This window comes from Lissotriton vulgaris, unplaced genomic scaffold (genome assembly GCF_964263255.1).
Source record: "Lissotriton vulgaris unplaced genomic scaffold, aLisVul1.2 SCAFFOLD_8864, whole genome shotgun sequence".
Lineage (NCBI taxonomy): Eukaryota > Metazoa > Chordata > Amphibia > Caudata > Salamandridae > Lissotriton > Lissotriton vulgaris.
In genome coordinates this window covers 15,436-34,641 of record NW_028243744.1, presented here as the reverse complement: position 1 = coordinate 34,641, position 19,206 = coordinate 15,436, and the positions used below count along the sequence as shown (strand labels likewise).

At 48.3% G+C, this 19,206-nt stretch overlaps 1 long non-coding RNA gene across 1 annotated transcript; it reads right to left on the bottom strand.

Annotated features, from left to right (window-relative positions):
- Nucleotides 1-6,856: 6,856 nt before the first annotated feature.
- Nucleotides 6,857-9,877, bottom strand: LOC147668240 (uncharacterized). Its single transcript, XR_015304143.1, has 3 exons — nt 9,779-9,877; nt 8,899-9,024; nt 6,857-7,103 (listed from the first exon to the last, which is right to left on the bottom strand). It is a non-coding gene; the product is annotated as an uncharacterized LOC147668240 (long non-coding RNA).
- Nucleotides 9,878-19,206: the final 9,329 nt, after the last annotated feature.

Below are 19,206 nucleotides of genomic sequence, written 5' to 3'. Positions count from 1 at the left end.
GGCCGCAATGGAACATAGTTGAAAGCCTAACACGCATGCTTCGTCCTTTTGAGGTCTTCACGCGTGCAGTCAGCAAGGAGGACTCTAATTTGGGAAAAGCTATCCCATTGTTGTACATGCTGGAGGACCAACTGAAGGAGGTGTGTTCTGTGTTTCGAAAAGATGACAAAAAGAAAGGCTCTTCTTTGCTTCTGGCTGAGCAATTATTAGAGCTCCTACAAGGTGATGAACGTCTTCAAAAGATCCACTCAGAACAGCATTACATTTGTGCTACTATTCTGGATCCACGCTACAAAAAGGCGCTGGCAGGCAGAGCATTCTTTTCTTTTGCTGATGAAGATGTTACAAAGTACAAACGTTGGCTAGCCTTGTCAGCCAAGAAGTTTGAAACAGAACGGCTGGAAATTGAAGGAAATGGCAGTACATCAGCAGGCCATCCCCAGTCAAAACAATCCACTTCTGCACCTGTGGCTGTGGCACAAGTGACCTCTCAGCCGTTAAAGACACCGGCAACCGCATCATCTGCACGAAAGACAGCAGAAACATTGGAGGCTGAAGAGGATTGGCTAGCTCTGCGTGGGTTTGGTTCTCAAAAGGCCAGAGGCACAGCAAGAGCTACGCAAAGTGGAGGAACCTTGGAGGAGGACCTTGAGTCGATGGTGAAGGACTATCTGAATGACTCCACAGAGGTCTATGTTAATTCTGACCCATTGGCGTATTGGCATGGGAAAAAAGAATTGTGGCCACAGCTCACCAACCTGGCTTTAAACTACTTGTCTTGCCCACTCGCAAGTGTGTCTTCTGAACGGGTTTTCAGTGCGGCTGGTGGGATTGTAACTCCCAAACGGAGCCGCCTCTCGCCCAAAAATGTGGAGAGGTTAACAATGATCAAGATGAATCAGCACCTCATACCACCAGATATAAGAGTACGAGAGAGCGTGCCGGATGAAGAGGAGGTGGCCAGCACCATAGATGAGGGAATTTCTACTCTGTCAGGTGGCACTGACCTCACCCGGGCTGAATTCGCAGAGTATGATGACGAAGCCTTATTCTTATTCCTGGACCGTGATTCCGACTTCGAGCCCTGAAAATGAGACAACGAATCAATAACTTTCTTTTTCATCCTTATTCACTTTTATTCCTGTGTGTCTGTCTTTCTTTGTTGTGCACAGTTAATATAATTCAAACTTTAATCAGATTATCACAAAGACAAGCCCATCAGCAGAACTGTCTTCACTTGTTTGCTAATTTATTTGAAGGTGCCGCAGTCTGCATTCCTCAGGTTCACAAGTTCAGAAGAACATGCTCCTCTATCCTCCTCCTCCAGACTCCTATTTCCATCAAAGCAGAGGGCTGGTTTACGCCCAATGAAGAAAGACTCAGCACTTGTGGGGGTGTTGTTCTACCTCTTTGCAGGTGAGTTGACGGGTCTGGGGCCATTGCTGGGAAGCACTAAAAGTGGTTTGTGCCAAATCCGAGGCGGAAATTTTTTTGTGTTTTTGATGACTTGCTTGCCTTTGAGGTGCTCTTAGGGGGGGTTCCGTCTGTTTGTGGGTGAGTTTCATGGTCTGAGAGCATTGCTGGGACACTCTAATCTTGATTGCATTTGCTTTTCAGGAAATCCGTCGTGCCAACCCCGACTTATGGCCTAGCTACGCAGCGCGTTTGGACCGAAGGCCCAGAAATATTGCAAGTATGAGATTTTGCTTTTGGCCTGTTTGGGGGTGTTATGCTTCTTGGCGGGTGGGTTGCCGGGTCTTGGGGCATTCCTGGGAAGGTCTAATACCGGGTAGAAGTGGTTGGGACAAAATCCAGGCCGATTTTTTTTGGGCTATTTCAGACATTTTGCTCTATGTAGCGTTTTCGGGGGCCTGTTTGGGGGGCTTCCTGGTGTTTGCGGGTGAGTTTCGTGGTCTGGGAGCACTGCTGGGACACTCTAATCTTGATTGCATTTGCTTTTCAGGAAATCCGTCGTGCCAACCCCGACTTATGGCCTAGCTACGCAGCGCGTTTGGACCGAAGGCCCAGAAATATTGCAAGTATGAGATTTTGCTTTTGGCCTGTTTGGGGGTGTTATGCTTCTTGGCGGGTGGGTTGCCGGGTCTTGGGGCATTCCTGGGAAGGTCTAATACCGGGTAGAAGTGGTTGGGACAAAATCCAGGCCGATTTTTTTTGGGCTATTTCAGACATTTTGCTCTATGTAGCGTTTTCGGGGGCCTGTTTGGGGGGCTTGCTGGTGTTTGCGGGTGAGTTTCGTGGTGTGGGAGCACTGCTGGCTATATATACTTTACTTTGCAAGAGGTTTGAAGCAAATCCATGGTGGCTGAGGGGACTTAGGGCCTAGCTGCAGAGCGCGCGCGGAGTGATTTGGGAAATTTGTGAAAAAGTGACTAAGTCCCCATTTTTGTACTTTTGCTCTTTGGCTGTTTGGGGGTCTTCTACTCGTTTTCTCCTGGGTTGACGGCTCTGGGGCCATTGCTGGGAAGCTCTAATACCGGATAAAAGTGTTTTGGACCAAATCCCAGGCGGAATTTTTTTTGTGTTTTTGATGACTTGCTTGCCTTTGAGGTGCTCTTAGGGGGGGTTCCGTCTGTTTGCGGGTGAGTTTCGTGGTCTGGGAGCACTGCTGGGACACTCTAATCTTGATTGCATTTGCTTTTCAGGAAATCCGTCGTGCCAACCCCGACTTATGGCCTAGCTACGCAGCGCGTTTGGACCGAAGGCCCAGAAATATTGCAAGTATGAGATTTTGCTTTTGGCCTGTTTGGGGGTGTTATGCTTCTTGGCGGGTGGGTTGCCGGGTCTTGGGGCATTCCTGGGAAGGTCTAATACCGGGTAGAAGTGGTTGGGACAAAATCCAGGCCGATTTTTTTTGGGCTATTTCAGACATTTTGCTCTATGTAGCGTTTTCGGGGGCCTGTTTGGGGGGCTTCCTGGTGTTTGCGGGTGAGTTTCGTGGTCTGGGAGCACTGCTGGGACACTCTAATCTTGATTGCATTTGCTTTTCAGGAAATCCGTCGTGCCAACCCCGACTTATGGCCTAGCTACGCAGCGCGTTTGGACCGAAGGCCCAGAAATATTGCAAGTATGAGATTTTGCTTTTGGCCTGTTTGGGGGTGTTATGCTTCTTGGCGGGTGGGTTGCCGGGTCTTGGGGCATTCCTGGGAAGGTCTAATACCGGGTAGAAGTGGTTGGGACAAAATCCAGGCCGATTTTTTTTGGGCTATTTCAGACATTTTGCTCTATGTAGCGTTTTCGGGGGCCTGTTTGGGGGGCTTGCTGGTGTTTGCGGGTGAGTTTCGTGGTCTGGGAGCACTGCTGGGACACTCTAATCTTGATTGCATTTGCTTTTCAGGAAATCCGTCGTGCCAACCCCGACTTATGGCCTAGCTACGCAGCGCGTTTGGACCGAAGGCCCAGAAATATTGCAAGTATGAGATTTTGCTTTTGGCCTGTTTGGGGGTGTTATGCTTCTTGGCGGGTGGGTTGCCGGGTCTTGGGGCATTCCTGGGAAGGTCTAATACCGGGTAGAAGTGGTTGGGACAAAATCCAGGCCGATTTTTTTTTGGGCTATTTCTGACATTTTGCTCTATGTAGCGTTTTCGGGGGCCTGTTTGGGGGGCTTCCTGGTGTTTGCGGGTGAGTTTCGTGGTGTGGGAGCACTGCTGGCTATATATACTTTACTTTGCAAGAGGTTTGAAGCAAATCCATGGTGGCTGAGGGGACTTAGGGCCTAGCTGCAGAGCGCGCGCGGAGTGATTTGGGAAATTTGTGAAAAAGTGACTAAGTCCCCATTTTTGTACTTTTGCTCTTTGGCTGTTTGGGGGTCTTCTACTCATTTTCTCCTGGGTTGACGGCTCTGGGGCCATTGCTGGGAAGCTCTAATACCGGATAAAAGTGTTTTGGACCAAATCCCAGGCGGAATTTTTTTTGTGTTTTTGATGACTTGCTTGCCTTTGAGGTGCTCTTAGGGGGGGTTCCGTCTGTTTGCGGGTGAGTTTCATGGTCTGGGAGCACTGCTGGGACACTCTAATCTTGATTGCATTTGCTTTTCAGGAAATCCGTCGTGCCAACCCCGACTTATGGCCTAGCTACGCAGCGCGTTTGGACCGAAGGCCCAGAAATATTGCAAGTATGAGATTTTGCTTTTGGCCTGTTTGGGGGTGTTATGCTTCTTGGCGGGTGGGTTGCCGGGTCTTGGGGCATTCCTGGGAAGGTCTAATACCGGGTAGAAGTGGTTGGGACAAAATCCGCGCGGAAAAGCCTTTAGTTTTGGCACTTTTTGTAACTTAGGGTTCGTTAGGGTTAGCCCTAGCAGCAGGATTGCATGTGTATCGGGGTGTTCTAGATTTTTCAAACTGAGTTCTGGGGTCTTAGAGCACTCGTGAGAATGTGTAATTTTGGTTGCAAGTCATTTGAAGAAAATCCATGGTGGGAAAGGGGGGATTTGGCATAGTTAAAGAAAGCCTTTGCCACTATTCTTAACTTAGGGTTCGTTAGGGTTAGCAGTATTTCTATTGCATGTGTTTGAGTGGGGGGGATTTCGAGTCTTGGAGCGATGCTGGCTATGGCTACTTTTGCTTGGTTGCTTGCAAGTGGTTTGAATACAATCCACGGGGGGTAATGGGTAATTAGGGTACTTCGGCCTACTTTTACTTTCAAAGTAAGTTTTGTCTCCAGTTTTCTGCTAGGCCTCGTTTTTTGGGTGGGAGCACTGCTAGGAAGATCTATTTTTGTTCTAAAACACAGTTTACAGTACACCTAGCTTGAGGGGCAAGATCCGCTACATTAATTTGCCCATACTTACTTATCCTTCAAAAGGTGACTCAGAGTACGCACTTTCAAAAACATTGTACTGTCTGTCTACTAGGAAAAACAAATTGTGACTTTTTGCACTCCACAGCCTACATACCTTATATTTATTTATCAGTGGTGTTGTAATATTATATCACTTCCTGTTTTTCGTTGAATAATTACAGGCCGGGTTTCAGTCTCTGCAATGGGGAAAAAAGGATGGAGTCAGGCTTCACAGTAGCGAGCCACAATTCAGCATCAGGCAGGCAGTGGACAGGGTGTCTTCTGGTGACCAACATCGGTGGACGAAGCGTCGGCTGCAATGGAGGAGTGCCGCTAATAGGAGGATTTTTTTTCTGCGGGCAACTTACTTACCACTTCCAACAGGACCACTACAACCACATAGATACAGTATCCCTTGCCTTTTTCTCTGACTGTGACTGCATTTCTTTGCTCTCTCTCGGCTTCTACATTGATCCCTTAACACATCACTTAGTCCACTCCACTATCTGCACCACACATAGTCATTTGTAAGTGCTCCTACGTAATTCGCAAGTTGCAGCACGCCCCAGGCCGTAGAGGACTGGGATGGCCCCAATGATGAAGCATGTCACCAAGGGGCAACCCTGGTGAGTGAGGGGACACCTAGAAAAAAAGCAATTTCTCCTTTTCTATCTACTATACCTTCTGTCAGGTTACGCAGCCCCTAAGCGCCTACCGTACTATGAAACTACATTTCCCATGAGTAGGCGGGAGACTTGCAGACTATTTAGTGAGACTATATGAGAGTACCCTTGTATGTTAGGACATCACTTCACTGATGCCTGTCTTGTCTTCTCTTACAGGTATCCTTTCCCTGCTGACCCTACCTTTACCCATCCCACATTTTTTATTTTAGTTTGTTATTTTTCTCCCTCGCCTAATGCCTCGAACACCCTGTGTTTACACTTCTGGGTGTTGGTGACATTTGGAGGTGGAACCATATTTGCATCGACTGGATCACGGGGAGTAAACGTGACACCTTCCAGACCAACCCCATTGAGTGTTGTTGTGAATGGATTTATAGTGACCAGCAAGGCTCTCGGGTATCTGGCTACAGAGACCTTATGTTGAATATAGTTATCAATAATTCCACACAGGCCCTGTACTGTCGCATTCTTTCTTTCCACAGTTGTCGATGATATATTCTTACTCTGCTTGACAAAGAACCATTGCTAATGTGAAAGAACTTCAACCGAATTAGTAGTTATACTTTACCATTTGTTAGGCTACAATGTGGCACTGCTCTACTGTACTTCTGTCACCTGCTATATTCTCAGTTGTACCGTTGAATTGCTCAGGAGGACAAACCAGATTTCATTTTCTTTTTTTTCATAGGCATGCAACTGCCACTGTGTCACACCACTACTACCACCGCTATGAGGAAATTTTATCCGACCAAGATTGCCAACGTTATTCGGTGTTTCCCGTGGAGCCAGCCCTGGGCCTAGCCCTACTTTCAAACACAAATTACAGGTAAGATAAGCGTTTGGTGGTTTGGGGGTATAATGGAGTATTAGTACGAGAGACGAGAGCCTGAAGGTAGTACTACTAAAGTCCTAGGACTCTTGGATTCACTTCACTTAGTCTGTGAGAGGCACTTAGTGTTGAAAACATTTGGGCATTTACACTTAAAGGAAGAAAATGGAACTAAACTTTCAGGAAAACAGTCAACGTTAAACCCCCACCCACCAGGCAAGCAGTAAAAAACAGGTATGCTCAGATAAAGTTTGAAAAAGTATATTTATATCCCTAACAAAATAATCTCCCGCAAGACCCTCCCTAACCCCAACGATTGTCCTTCAAAAGTCCCCAAAAACCCAACTCCCAATTCCCACCCCCCAAAAGTCTCTAAAAAAGGGGCAAGGGACACTATGGGTGGATGCTGTTCACTTTTTGGGCCAGGGCATCATGCTCCTCGCGGAGCAAGGCGAGCTCCTGCTGAAGGCGGGACACCATCAGGGTGGTGCGGCGCAGGCGTGCCTTCACTGCCTTGCAGGTGCAAGGCCTGTGAGAAGCAGCTGTTGGCCTTGCTGCTCGGCGGTGGCGTTTGCCTTTGGCAGCCCGGCTCAGTCTCGGTGGACCACTGTGCTGGGTCACGGTGGCAGCCGGTGAGGCCACGGAGGACGACGTTGTCGTTGTTGTCGACCGCACACTTTCCACGTCCTCCAGGGCCACCAGCCGCCGATATTCCGCAACAGTGGCCTCGATTCTCCGTTGCCGGGCCGCTCTAGCCAGCTCCTTCCTCCTTGTTCGTTTGGAAGGAGAACCTATATGAAGAAAGAAAGACATAGTCTGTAACCAATGCTCTTTAAGATTAACTCAATCATTCAGCAGAAATGTGTGCTGCAGTACAACTAGCAACTTGCAAGCGCATTACATAACTATTGAGGCCAGTATCTATATAACCTCACACTTCTTCATCCTTGCTCTAACATTAGTGGGAGTTTAAGGAACAAATTCTATGAGCACTGTGGACTTCCATTGGAGTCGACTATGAAAGTACACCAGTCTTATTCTTCTTCTTGTCTCTTGTTTTGGAAAATTGGTACGTTATTTTCTGCAAGCCGGCATAATGCCAGCGCGGTAAACTTGCACCCGAGAAAAAGAGACGCACGCCATGAGGAGTGACCTAGACTTGCGTTGCCGTTGCGTTACTGTACCCGTCCAGTACATGCAGGTGGTGAATCTCTTACTTTTCTATTACGGGTGGCACTGAGAATACTCTGTTACAACTCAAGGGCTACTGCTTAATTAATTTAACTTTCACCCTACAGTGGAAATGAGTACTAGAAATGGAAAATTGAAGAAGATAAATAATCTGATTATCTATCACTTCACATGGGATGTTTTTGCTTATATATGGGATGACTTTAGGTGCTTTGCTTTTTATTGAGTGACAGGCAGTGATACATCCACACATGAATGACTGAGTACTACTAAACTTATTAAGAGAGGTAGGGAGTGGCCACCATAATAACCGGATCTATGCAGTGCTTGCAATACAAACTACTGCTACTATTTATGGTAGTATTTGGACAAAATTAAAAGTTCTTTTCCTTGCCTTTCCTACACTGGAACGGACGTGCGGGTGCAGTGTTAGTGTTACATGCTCTTCAAAGTTACACTTAGTTCATCCACTGACCGTCTACTCTCTCTAGATCATGGGTACTCACAAACTTTCTCTCAGGGGCTACATTTACAGTGTAGTTTGGGGCCGAGGGCCGCACTGGTGGGGGCGGAGTCAGAGGGGGCGGGGCTAAAGCAAAACGATAACTTGTGACCATGAGGTTGCACACAGGTCCCTGCAGCAGATGCCCTCATCCACTGAGCCACCAGACCCAGCATTTACATACATCTCTCTCCCTCCTGCTGTCCCTCCTGCCCTCCCTCCATCTCTCTCTCCCTCCTGCCCTCCCTCTCCCTCTGTCATCTCACTGTGTGTGTGTCTATCTGTGTCAGCCTTCAGCCCGGGTTGAGACCGCTTCCTCAACGCGCACACACAGACAACAACACCAAAGTACTTAACAGGTCTTTAAAAGACCATTAACATATTATTGAGGCTTTGTTTGTTTTAGCGCCCCTGCTTCTCCACCCTGACAATCACTGCTTGCCCGGCCCCACAGAGCAGAGGCTTAGTTCTATTTCACCTCTTTGTGGCCTTGCATCTCCACTCTGCTCTGTGGGGGCCGGGGGAGCAGTGATTGTCAGAGTGGAGATGCAGGGGCGCTAACAGGTGAAATACAAAAAAGCCTCTGCTCTGTGGGGGCCGGGGGAGCAGTGATTGTCTGCAAGGTCAGCGCACCGCCAACGAAGGCTTGCCGGGCCACCACCGGCCCGCGGGCCGTACTAAGAGTACCCCTGCTCTAGATACACATATGCTATCTAAGAGTCAGATAGTAGCATGATCCAGGTATATGGACACATACAGTTTCTGTGTCACCCACCCAGGCTGTTGTCCTTCCACCCATCATTGCTTCATCATTCACCCAGCCATGCATCTCATATTCTTGCCTTCCCAGCTAGTCTTCAATCTCAATAAGTAAGGAATATATAAGAGCTTACCTCTGGCCGCCACCACCGTCTCAACTCTCACATCCGGCGCCGCCGCCTCCTCCCCTGATGATGAATTGCCCTCCGCCTCCGTGTCGAGCACCACCACCACACTGGCCCCGCCACCAGATGTTCCACCTACAAAGTACATTTAAGAATCTTAGAATAAAGCACTCACTAGTCACTAGTATTTGGTCTAGGAATGAAGACATGTGAAAACAATGTAATTTGTGACTGTCTACGTTAAAGTTAAAAAAAATGTCCCTTTTTCCAGGGAAGGTTGTCTTGCTGCACTTTTTGGCACAACTGATGAAGGCTGATTTTTTAACACGCACCATTTTTCTCCACACAGACAGAAGATGGACTTCTAACAACAAGATCAAGTTGAAACCAGGTGAGAGCTCGGCTCGACCACAAGAAATGTCTTCAATTAATCGTCAGCACTAACCACTTTTCCATTATCAGTTAAACGTTTAGTTTTATTATGACTTTATTTTAATAAATGTGTTTACTTTTAATAAAGCTTTTAAATTTAAATACAATCTGTGTTTTTTGGTCCTCCAGACTAGAGTGACTGAACGAAAGGTTTTGCAATTTTTGCAAGCATGAGTCCAGATAGAACACTTCAAAAGACATTATGGACAATCCCAGAGGACTGCACTAAGTTGATAGAGCTATTGCTGACTAGAATCATGGGAGTTTCGCCAACCGTGCAATCTTAGTTAGCTACACAGACAGACTAATAAGAATAATCTAGTAATACCACAGGGAGTCATAGTAGAGGCAGGATAAGAATTTAGATACAGTCTACAAGAAGAGCAAAGACAATTTTGAAAAAATTCAAATGAGGAACGCTAGGAAAAATAGGTACTAGTCTAAAATGAAAACTTACTGGGGCCAGCAGAGGAGCCCTCGCCTGCCCGATCCTGGCCCTGTTGATGAACAGCATCCGCCGCCTGCTGCTCCTGTGTCCTCCTCTCGCCCCTGGGGGGAGCTGACGTACAACATGAAAGAAAGAACAGAAAACATGGATGATTGTTGCTTGTCAATGTCAACCAAATCAAACATTTCAAAAGAACAATAACAAAATATTTCCGCGAAATTATATTGATTATGGTTACTTTTTATTTATTTGCGGACCTGTGACTTCGAAAGTCACGTAACTCACTAAACAAAGTACTGAAACGTTCACCTAGGACTGGCAGGCAGCAGTCCGCAGGCAAGACGCAAAGTGACAGACAAACTCCATTGTGATTTCAGTCAGATCAGTGACAACACTAACAGTTGCCTGCTACATTACCAGTCATTTAAATAGTCAAACTATCAATCCACCGCCACTATTTTTCTTATTGTCAGGGTTACAAAGGAAGGGGCAGATTTAAGCCCTTGCGGCTCTTTTGCGCCGTTCTTGCGTGACTTTTGTGACGCAGCAGCTAAACAAAAAAGGGCGCCATGGTGCGGCGTATAATATTATAACAACGTGACGCATTTGGGAGATGCATCCCGTTATAAAGCCCTGCGCCATCAGGGGGCGTTCCGGCGCAAGGGAGGGCATTCCTGCGCTGGAACACATCCTAATAGTGGCTGAGGGAAATCTACAAAATATCAATCAGTCACCTTTAGGACAATGATGCGTCACACAAACCCTGCACCTGCTTGAAGCAGACGTACGGCTTGACCCAGCATTGGGGAGATAGGGTACCCCAGAGCATTGATGGAGCTGCGCCATCGTTGCGACGCAACTCCAGCAGTAAAGCTTCGGTGACGTTTTGGGCCCATGGGGAGCCGCATTGCAAATACGGCGCACCATGTTTGGTGGTGGTAGCGGGCCGCACAATTAATGGCGCATCCCTGCTACTTTGCAGGGATGCGACGGTAATTGCAATTCTGCCCCTTAGGGGCATACTTACTTACGCGTTCTGGCGCATCTCCAGAGATGCGCCAGATCAAATGCGTCACGCAAAACTACCCTTGCGACACGGCAGATGTGCCTCATTTACAATGCGGCGCGCCCTGGCGCAAGGGTAGGCACTTGCGTGACGCATCTCGTCACGTAAGAGCGGCGCATCGCTGGAGTCACGTCGCCAACGCAATGCAACTCCAGTAATGCTCAGGGCCACCCAATACTTTACATGCTGTGTCAGTCCTTTCGCCTGCTTCGAGCAGACATAAGGAATTGAATTGACGTAGCAGCGTCGCAGAAGTGCCTGCGTTAAATCTTGTAGATTTCACGCAGGCAATTTTGCGAGGCGCACAGCCGCTGGACCGCCCACCCTGCGTACTAGGAACGCACCCATTGTGGTGCAGGCCCATGGCTTTATAACGTGACGCATCTCCCTAGATGCGTCATGCTGTAAATGACTTGCAGGGATGCGGCACGTTTACGCCGCTGTTGCGTCACGCAAGGCAACGTAAACGTGGCGCAAGGGGCTTGTAAATGTAATCTGCCCCCTAGTGTCTAGCATTACGCAGTTCTGTTAAGTACACTCATACATAATAGTTACTCAGGCCAATGAGACCACGAAATAGAAAACAAATAAGCATAGTAGCAACCCCACTGAGAAGGAGAGCAGTGCACCTGAAATGCACAGAAGATTTTGAAATATAATTTAACTACAATGTAATCGTCATCAGCGGCATTATTGGCTTGCTCCATGTAAAAAACAAATATTTGCAATACAACAACACAGAGCAGGAGAAAACATCATAGTAGTGAGTGATTAAATGCCAATGGCTACTACTACTCACCAAGCCCGGGGATCTCCAAGCCGAGCTGGTCCAGCAGGTCGCGCTCGCGGTCCAGGAGGTCCGTCCAGCGATGGGTGACCTGGCTGTAGGTGCGCTGGACCCCGTAGAGGTGGGATATGGCCCAGCACACCTTCTCCCACCGCTTCCGGCGCTCCCGCATGTTATAGCCGCCGGCCGCGATCCTGCCGCCTCCCGCGATGGTCCTGGGCAGGCGGCGCTGGACGAAGTAGACCAGCGCGCCCACTTCCTCCGGGCTGAATATCTCCCGGCGCGTCACCTGCTCCCCCCTCGATCTCACGCCTGCTGTCCTGCCACTGGGTCCAGCACTACTCCCCGCCGCCGCTGCGGCCCTCAAGTGCCTGGGCAGCTTCACGGCGCCTGGCTTGACCATGGTCTGGGCAGGTAAGGTAGGAAGAAGTAGAAAATTAAGAAAGAATAGGATAGGGAAGAAGAAAAGAAAAGAGTTTACAAAAGTAGTTTAAAAGTAAAGAAAAATAGCAGAAAAGACAAAAATATACAGCTAGGAAAAGAGAGGGATAGATAAGAAGCAAAATCGTAAAAAAAAAACTGAAAACAAGCAAAGGATGGGAAAGATATCAAGAGGATTAAACACCATGCCCAGACACAGGAAATGAATGAAAAACAAGATGGCCGGCGCCCGTTTCCGAGCGCGAAAGTCAGTTCGCGCGAGATTTTCCTCGCGATCTCGTGCGAACCTCTAGATTTCCCGCGCGATCTCGTGCGAACCTCTACTCGCAATGCGCTTACTGCGCGAGATTATACATAGCGGGCGGAAACGGAAATACGTCACGCAAACAAAATGGCCGCGCCCGTACTCGACCTTGGGGTAAATTCGCGTGTTGCGCTGCAAGCGGCTCGCGAATACTGCAAAAAAACTCGCGAAACAACAAGCCGCAAAAAAATAAAATGCTCATTCGCACGAATTGGCGGCTTCCGCGGTCGGTTTCGCACGACGCCGCGCCCCGCGAATAGCGCGAAAAAAACCGCAAAACGATTTCAGCAAAAGCAAAAGCAATGAGCAGGTGCAAAAGGTCAACCTCATGATTTGTAACGATTCTTTGTATTGCTTCCTGAGGGGGCCCTCCAGAATTCGGTTGCCTGCTTGCAACTATTGTGTGACCCTGCTCTGACCTTAACTGTATGCCACAAAGGTCCTGATTTACAGCTAAAGGAGCAGACAAGCAGGTGCCAGGCTGGAACTTTAAATTCTTTCAGTGACACATTAATTAGCCCCTAATTCATTATTGTCAGTTGGGGCAGGGCAGGTGTTGTAACTAATTTTGCAACAATGAAAGCACTTAGCAAGTGCAAAAGATCACTAATCAGGGCGCACTAAGGAAGCAGGTGCCAGCTAAAAAAATATTCTGTGACACATTAATCAGCCCCAAATTAATTCAGGTCACTTGAGGCAGGGAAGGTGTGCTTTGCTTTGCCGAAAATAATGTACACTGGACAACCAGAGGGTGTGGTGATGAAACAGAGGGTGGCATGGGTGGGCCAGAGGGTGGCATGAGTAGTCAGAGAGTGGCAGTGGTGACAGAGAGTGGCAGTGATGAAGAAGAGTGTCCCAAACAGGCTGGACATGTAGAAACAACAAGTTCGCAAAACTTGCGACCCGACAGGTAAGTTCGCAAATTGCGAAATTGTAAAAACCCTCGCGAACTGGCAGAAACACGGGCGAACACAAAAAAAAAAAAAATCCGCAAATTCGCGGGAATTCGCGGATTTTGCGGATTGCGAATCCGCAAATCCGCAAAATTCGCGAACGCGAGATCCGCAAAATTCGCCCATGCCTAGTAAGACCGTGGGGCCTTCAACTTCGCTCGAGTTTCTTGGAATAGAGCTCGATTCCGAAGAAGGTTGCTTCCGCTTGCCAGAAGGAAAAGTGCGGAAATTCAGGGCTTCCCTTGAAGCATGTATTAAGGAAACTAAGGTGCACTTGCATCAATTACAGCAGACTGTGGGACAGTTGAATTTTGCCCTTAGAGTGATGCCAATGGCCCGCCCCTTTTCCCGTTCGATTGCACAAGCCATGGTCGGTCTTAAAGAGGGGCACCACCGCACAAGGCTCTCGGCCGAGATTCGCCAGGACATGCGCATTTGGTTGGCATTTCTGGCGGACTTCAATGGTCGGGTTGTCTGGACGAAGCCGGCGGTGTCCTCCGGAGAATTGGGGCTGTGGACAGATTCGGCGGGGAGTATAGGCTTTGGCGCCATCTTTGGCAATCACTGGTCGGCCCAAAGGTGGCCGTCATGGTGGCACGAGTGTGGACTTACAAGTAACATTGCTTTTCTTGAATTGTTCCCCATTCTGGTGGCTTTGAAGACATGGCCTGAGGGGTTTAGGGATCACTCTGTGGTGTTCTGGTCTGATAACACGACCGTGGTTGAGTGTATCAATAGTCCGGCAGCACGATGCAAGTGGATCCTGAGGTTGCTCAAGGAAATTGTTTTACTATGTATGCAATTGAACGTGCTCTTCAGAGCAAGGCATGTGCCAGGGGTACTGAATCAGGCTGCTGATGCGCTTTCTCGTTTCCGTATGCAGGCCTTCTGGGGTTTTCTGCCCACAGCGGACCCAGTGGCGGCACCATTTCCCGAAGCTCTCTGGTCTCTCGGTGCCCCGAACTACAAAACCTCGTGGGAGAGAGTTTAGCACCTAGGACAAGGAAGGCATATGAAGGGGCGTTCCGTTCCTATTGGTCCTTTTTGGGTTCAGCTAGGGGAGAGCTTTGGGGTCAGGAAGAACTGGTCATAAAGTTTTTACTGTCTCTACGCAGGGCAGGAAAATCGGTGGCCACGGCCCAGAGGCATCGGGCTGCCATTTCCTTCATGGCGCGGGCTCATGGTATCCAGGACCCTACAGCGTCTTTTGTGGTTCAGAAAGCGCTGCGTGGGTGGCAACGCCTTGAGGGTCGCAGAATAGATGAAAGGCACCCTATAAGTCTGGATAGGTTGGCTCTATTAATGTCCGTACTCCCTGCTACTTGTTCATCCCAGGCGGAAACAGTGTTATTCCGGGCCGCTTTTGCATTAGCATTTCATGAGGCTATGCGGGTAAGCGAACTGGTGGCAAAGAATAAGCAGGATACGGGGGGTGGACTGTGCCGAGAGCACATTCAGGTAAAGGGGGAGACGATGATTGTCTCGTTTGTCAGGTCCAAGACTGATCAAGGCGCGATCGGGGACAGTGTAGTAGTCCAGCGGATCCCCGGATCTTCCATGTGCCCGGTTGCATGCGTCGAGGAATATTTGGCGCAGAGGGCGGCATCATGGGGAGGGACCTTGCTGAGGCATGCAGATGCCACCCCACTGACGAAGTTTCAGTTCCAGCGGGTGCTTGCAATGGCAATCTCGGCCGCGGGCCTAAACCCGGCCGAGTTTGGGACTCATTCCTTCCGGATAGGGGCTGCCACAGAAGCTACAGCCAGGGGTCTGAGTGTTGATACAGTGAAACAGTTGGGGCGTTGGTCCTCGAATTGTTACAAAAGGTATGTGCGGTTGCACATGTTGTGAAGCTGATATCATGTACTCACGCTTCTTGTTTTTGTTTGGTTACAGTTTCGCAAACCTACGAGGCGGGGCGGACTGTGCAGTCGGCCCGACACCTGGGAACCAGCGGTCAGAGAGCACCGGCTGATGAAAGAGTGGTGTGGGTCGTGGGCCACTCATACGTGAGGCGTGCCGGGGACGTATTCAAAGCAGGTGACATGATTCACACAGCTGGGGAATACGGGTACAGGGTGACCTTCTACGGAAGGGGCGGGCTCTGTATTGACCAGTTTCAACCTTTTCTTGAGGGTTTGTTAGGGCGGACAAGGTCACCGCCAGCTATAATCATAGTACATCTTGGGGGCAATGATTTAGTGACCACTGGTAGACGACTACTTCTCGAGGCGATACTATCCACAGTGAGTTGGTTGGCGAGGAGAGTTCCAGGGTGCGTAATTGCATGGTCCCATATGATTCCACGAAAGGTGTGGCGGGGGGCTAATTCAGTGTCTGCTATAAATCAGTCTGTGAAAAAGATTAACAACAAGCTTGGTAGACTGTTCCGTACCAGTACTTTGCATTCGATTCCTCATGGTTGTATCAGGGGGGACAATATGTATCTAGAGGATGGGGTTCACTTGTCCCGGGTGGGGAACTCTTTACTAATAGGAGACCTCGTAGCATGGCTAAGGAGTTTACAACATGACCTTTAGGTAGGAGTTTTTGTGGGGGGTCCGGATAGCCGGTCAACTATCTGGCCTGTGGCGGTAAGGTCATGATCGGTGAGCAGTCATTGGAAGATCCCTAGGGGGGGCGTCACCCATTACGGATGGGAGCGCCCGGGGGGAGGTGGCCATTGGCCCCTCAACGGGGAGGCGGTCCCTTCTAAGGACGGGACGCCTAAAGGAAAGGGAAGGCGGTCAAGGCCCCTCCCTGGATAGGAGGGGCTACGGGCCCCTCCTGGGAATTTCCCGGGGCCAGGACATCTGCGACGGCAGATGTGGTAAGTTGTGTAAGGTGGGGAGGGGGGTCTACGCTACCTTCTAGACACCTCACACGAGTCCTCGGACGACCACGTACATGGCGTCGAGTTAACAGGGGCCCCCGTCAAGACAAGGGAAATTGGTATGGCACACGAGGTGAAGTCCTCTGTGCGACCGCCCCTCACAAGTGAGGGGGGAGTTCTGGTTTAGGGATCTGACACCGGTTACGACCTTGCCGTTGGCCCTTAACGTTAGGATGTACAATTTCAAGTTGAAATGCAATGTTGTAAGGATGTTAGTATCGGCTAAGAGAACCTTTGTATTAGATATATGTTAAGGTTAGCCAAACATCGTAATGTTGATATGAAATTGTACATGATATGAAACTGTTTATTTTAATGTTTTGATTTTGTTTCATATTTTAATAAATACGGCCGGGAAGGGTAACTCCCTTCCCGCCTTCCAAAGGTTCAAGAACTGTTTCCGGTTTCCCAATTCTTGGGGATTGTGTTGAGAGGGGGTGGCGGGTATCTCAGCCATATGGAAAGGGGCGACCAATCGGTCCCCCCGAACGTATGGTGGAGTACCCCGATCCCCCCGGGAAGCCATTTTGGGCGGGAGGCGCGTCTCGGCAGGTATGCCCGAAGCGGCATAGCCGGGGCGCGCTTTTTCCCGCCCAGAAGTGGGTTGTCCTAGACACCGAAGCCATCCGCCATGCCCAGGGAGGCGGAAGGGGGCGGGTTCACGCCCGCCCCAAGAAGAATAAAAGGAGCCACAAGCCAAGAAAGCATCCTCTTCTTCCTGTGCTCTGAAGCTGCACCTCCTCGCTGCACGTGAGCTCGAGACGGAACGAAGAGCCATTTTTGAACCCACCCACCATCCCCTGAAGACAGCAAGTTGTTTGGGTGTAATATTCGTTTTTTCATAATTGGTTTTTCTTGCAGGTTGTTTCGAATAAAGTTTATGATTCGATTGCAATAAAGTGGATAATTTTGTACGTATACTTGAGTAAAGATATTCATCGGTGTGTTTTTTAAGGTTTAGATGTTTTAGGTAGAGATGTGATCCGTTTTCATTAGGTATGTCTCTTGTTTTAGTCATTTCTCTTGTCGTATTTATTGTCGGGCGGTAAGGTCATGATCGGTGAGCAGTCATTGGAAGATCCCTAGGGGGGGGCGTCACCCATTACGGATGGGAGCGCCCGGGGGGAGGTGGCCATTGGCCCCTCAACGGGGAGGCGGTCCCTTCTAAGGACGGGACGCCTAAAGGAAAGGGAAGGCGGTCAAGGCCCCTCCCTGGATAGGAGGGGCTACGGGCCCCTCCTGGGAATTTCCCGGGGCCAGGACATCTGCGACGGCAGATGTGGTAAGTTGTGTAAGGTGGGGAGGGGGGTCTACGCTACCTTCTAGACACCTCACACGAGTCCTCGGACGACCACGTACATGGCGTCGAGTTAACAGGGGCCCCCGTCAAGACAAGGGAAATTGGTATGGCACACGAGGTGAAGTCCTCTGTGCGACCGCCCCTCACAAGTGAGGGGGGAGTTCTGGTTTAGGGATCTGACACCGGTTACGACCTTGCCGTTGGCCCTTAACGTTAGGATGTACAATTTCAAGTTGAAATGCAATGTTGTAAGGATGTTAGTATCGGCTAGGAGAACCTTTGTATTAGATATATGTTAACCTCTTCAGCGCTAATGACAAGGGTAACTCGTCATGGAGTTTCCATTGATTTCAATGGAAATCTCATTAAATGACCTGCATTCCCTTAGCAGCCAAGTGGTTAAGGTTAGCCAAACATCGTAATGTTGATATGAAATTGTACATGATATGAAACTGTTTATTTTAATGTTTTGATTTTGTTTCATATTTTAATAAATACGGCCGGGAAGGGTAACTCCCTTCCCGCCTTCCAAAGGTTCAAGAACTGTTTCCGGTTTCCCAATTCTTGGGGATTGTGTTGAGACGGGGTGGCGGGTATCTCAGCCATATAAAACAGCACACTAAATTACAGCAACACCTAGAATCATTATAGTCCAGTTACCTACCCTAAATTCTCACTTCTGAAAACAAGTCAAAAGGCAACATTGCTTCATAGTCAAATAGTAATCATTGCCGAAAGACCAGCCTTTTTTACATTTCTAATAAGCTGTGTAATATCCTGATGTTGTCAAAGGACCATCATGTCATATAATAGCTGCAGTTACAAATGTTCTTCCCGAAATCGACGACTGTGTAGCCAAAACATTTTTAATTAGACTTGACAACTTATTTACATCTGGTTTATATAGTTGGAATTGTAAAATGACATTTCACCCATACGTTTCTATAAATAATGTGGACAGCATTGCAGACTTACATTACCTCTACTCCTTGTTTTGATCTGCTGCTTGAATTAGCTTATTAAAACAAACTATTTTCGCTCTGTGCTACACTTATCCACCAGGCTATATAGTGTAGGAGCCATTAGAACCTCTTGAAATTCCTCAGAACAAATCCCGAGATTCCTTCCCTAAAATTTTGGTTGTAAGAACACCAGGTAAGAATTTTTAAGGTGAAAAGGCAATCTTTTTTTGAAAGTTAAAACAGAATCATTGCAGAATGACCAGCCGTTTCCAGACTTTAAATAAGTTGTGTAATGTCCTGATGTTGTTGAAGGACCCTCATGATATATAATTGCTGCAGTTAGAAAAGTCCTTCCTGATATTGACAACTGAGAAGCCACTAAATTTTTAATTAAAGTTGTCAATTTTGTTCCATCAGGCCTACATCGTTGGAACATTAAAATTACATACTGGCCATATCTTCGTATAAATAATGTGGAGAGCATTGCAGACTTACATTGGCTACACTCCATGTTTTGATCGGCTGCTTTTACTAGCTTATTAAAGGATACTGATTTACTGTCTGGCAAAGTTAAATATATAAATCTTTCTGAGTCTACACTAGTAGTACTTGATAACGTACAATTCTCGCAGTCATGCTGCCATTGATAAGAAAGGCCAAACAGATGATCTACATCTACACCTTCATCTTGCAATACATCAAGCATGTACATTAAAAACTCCTGACAATCT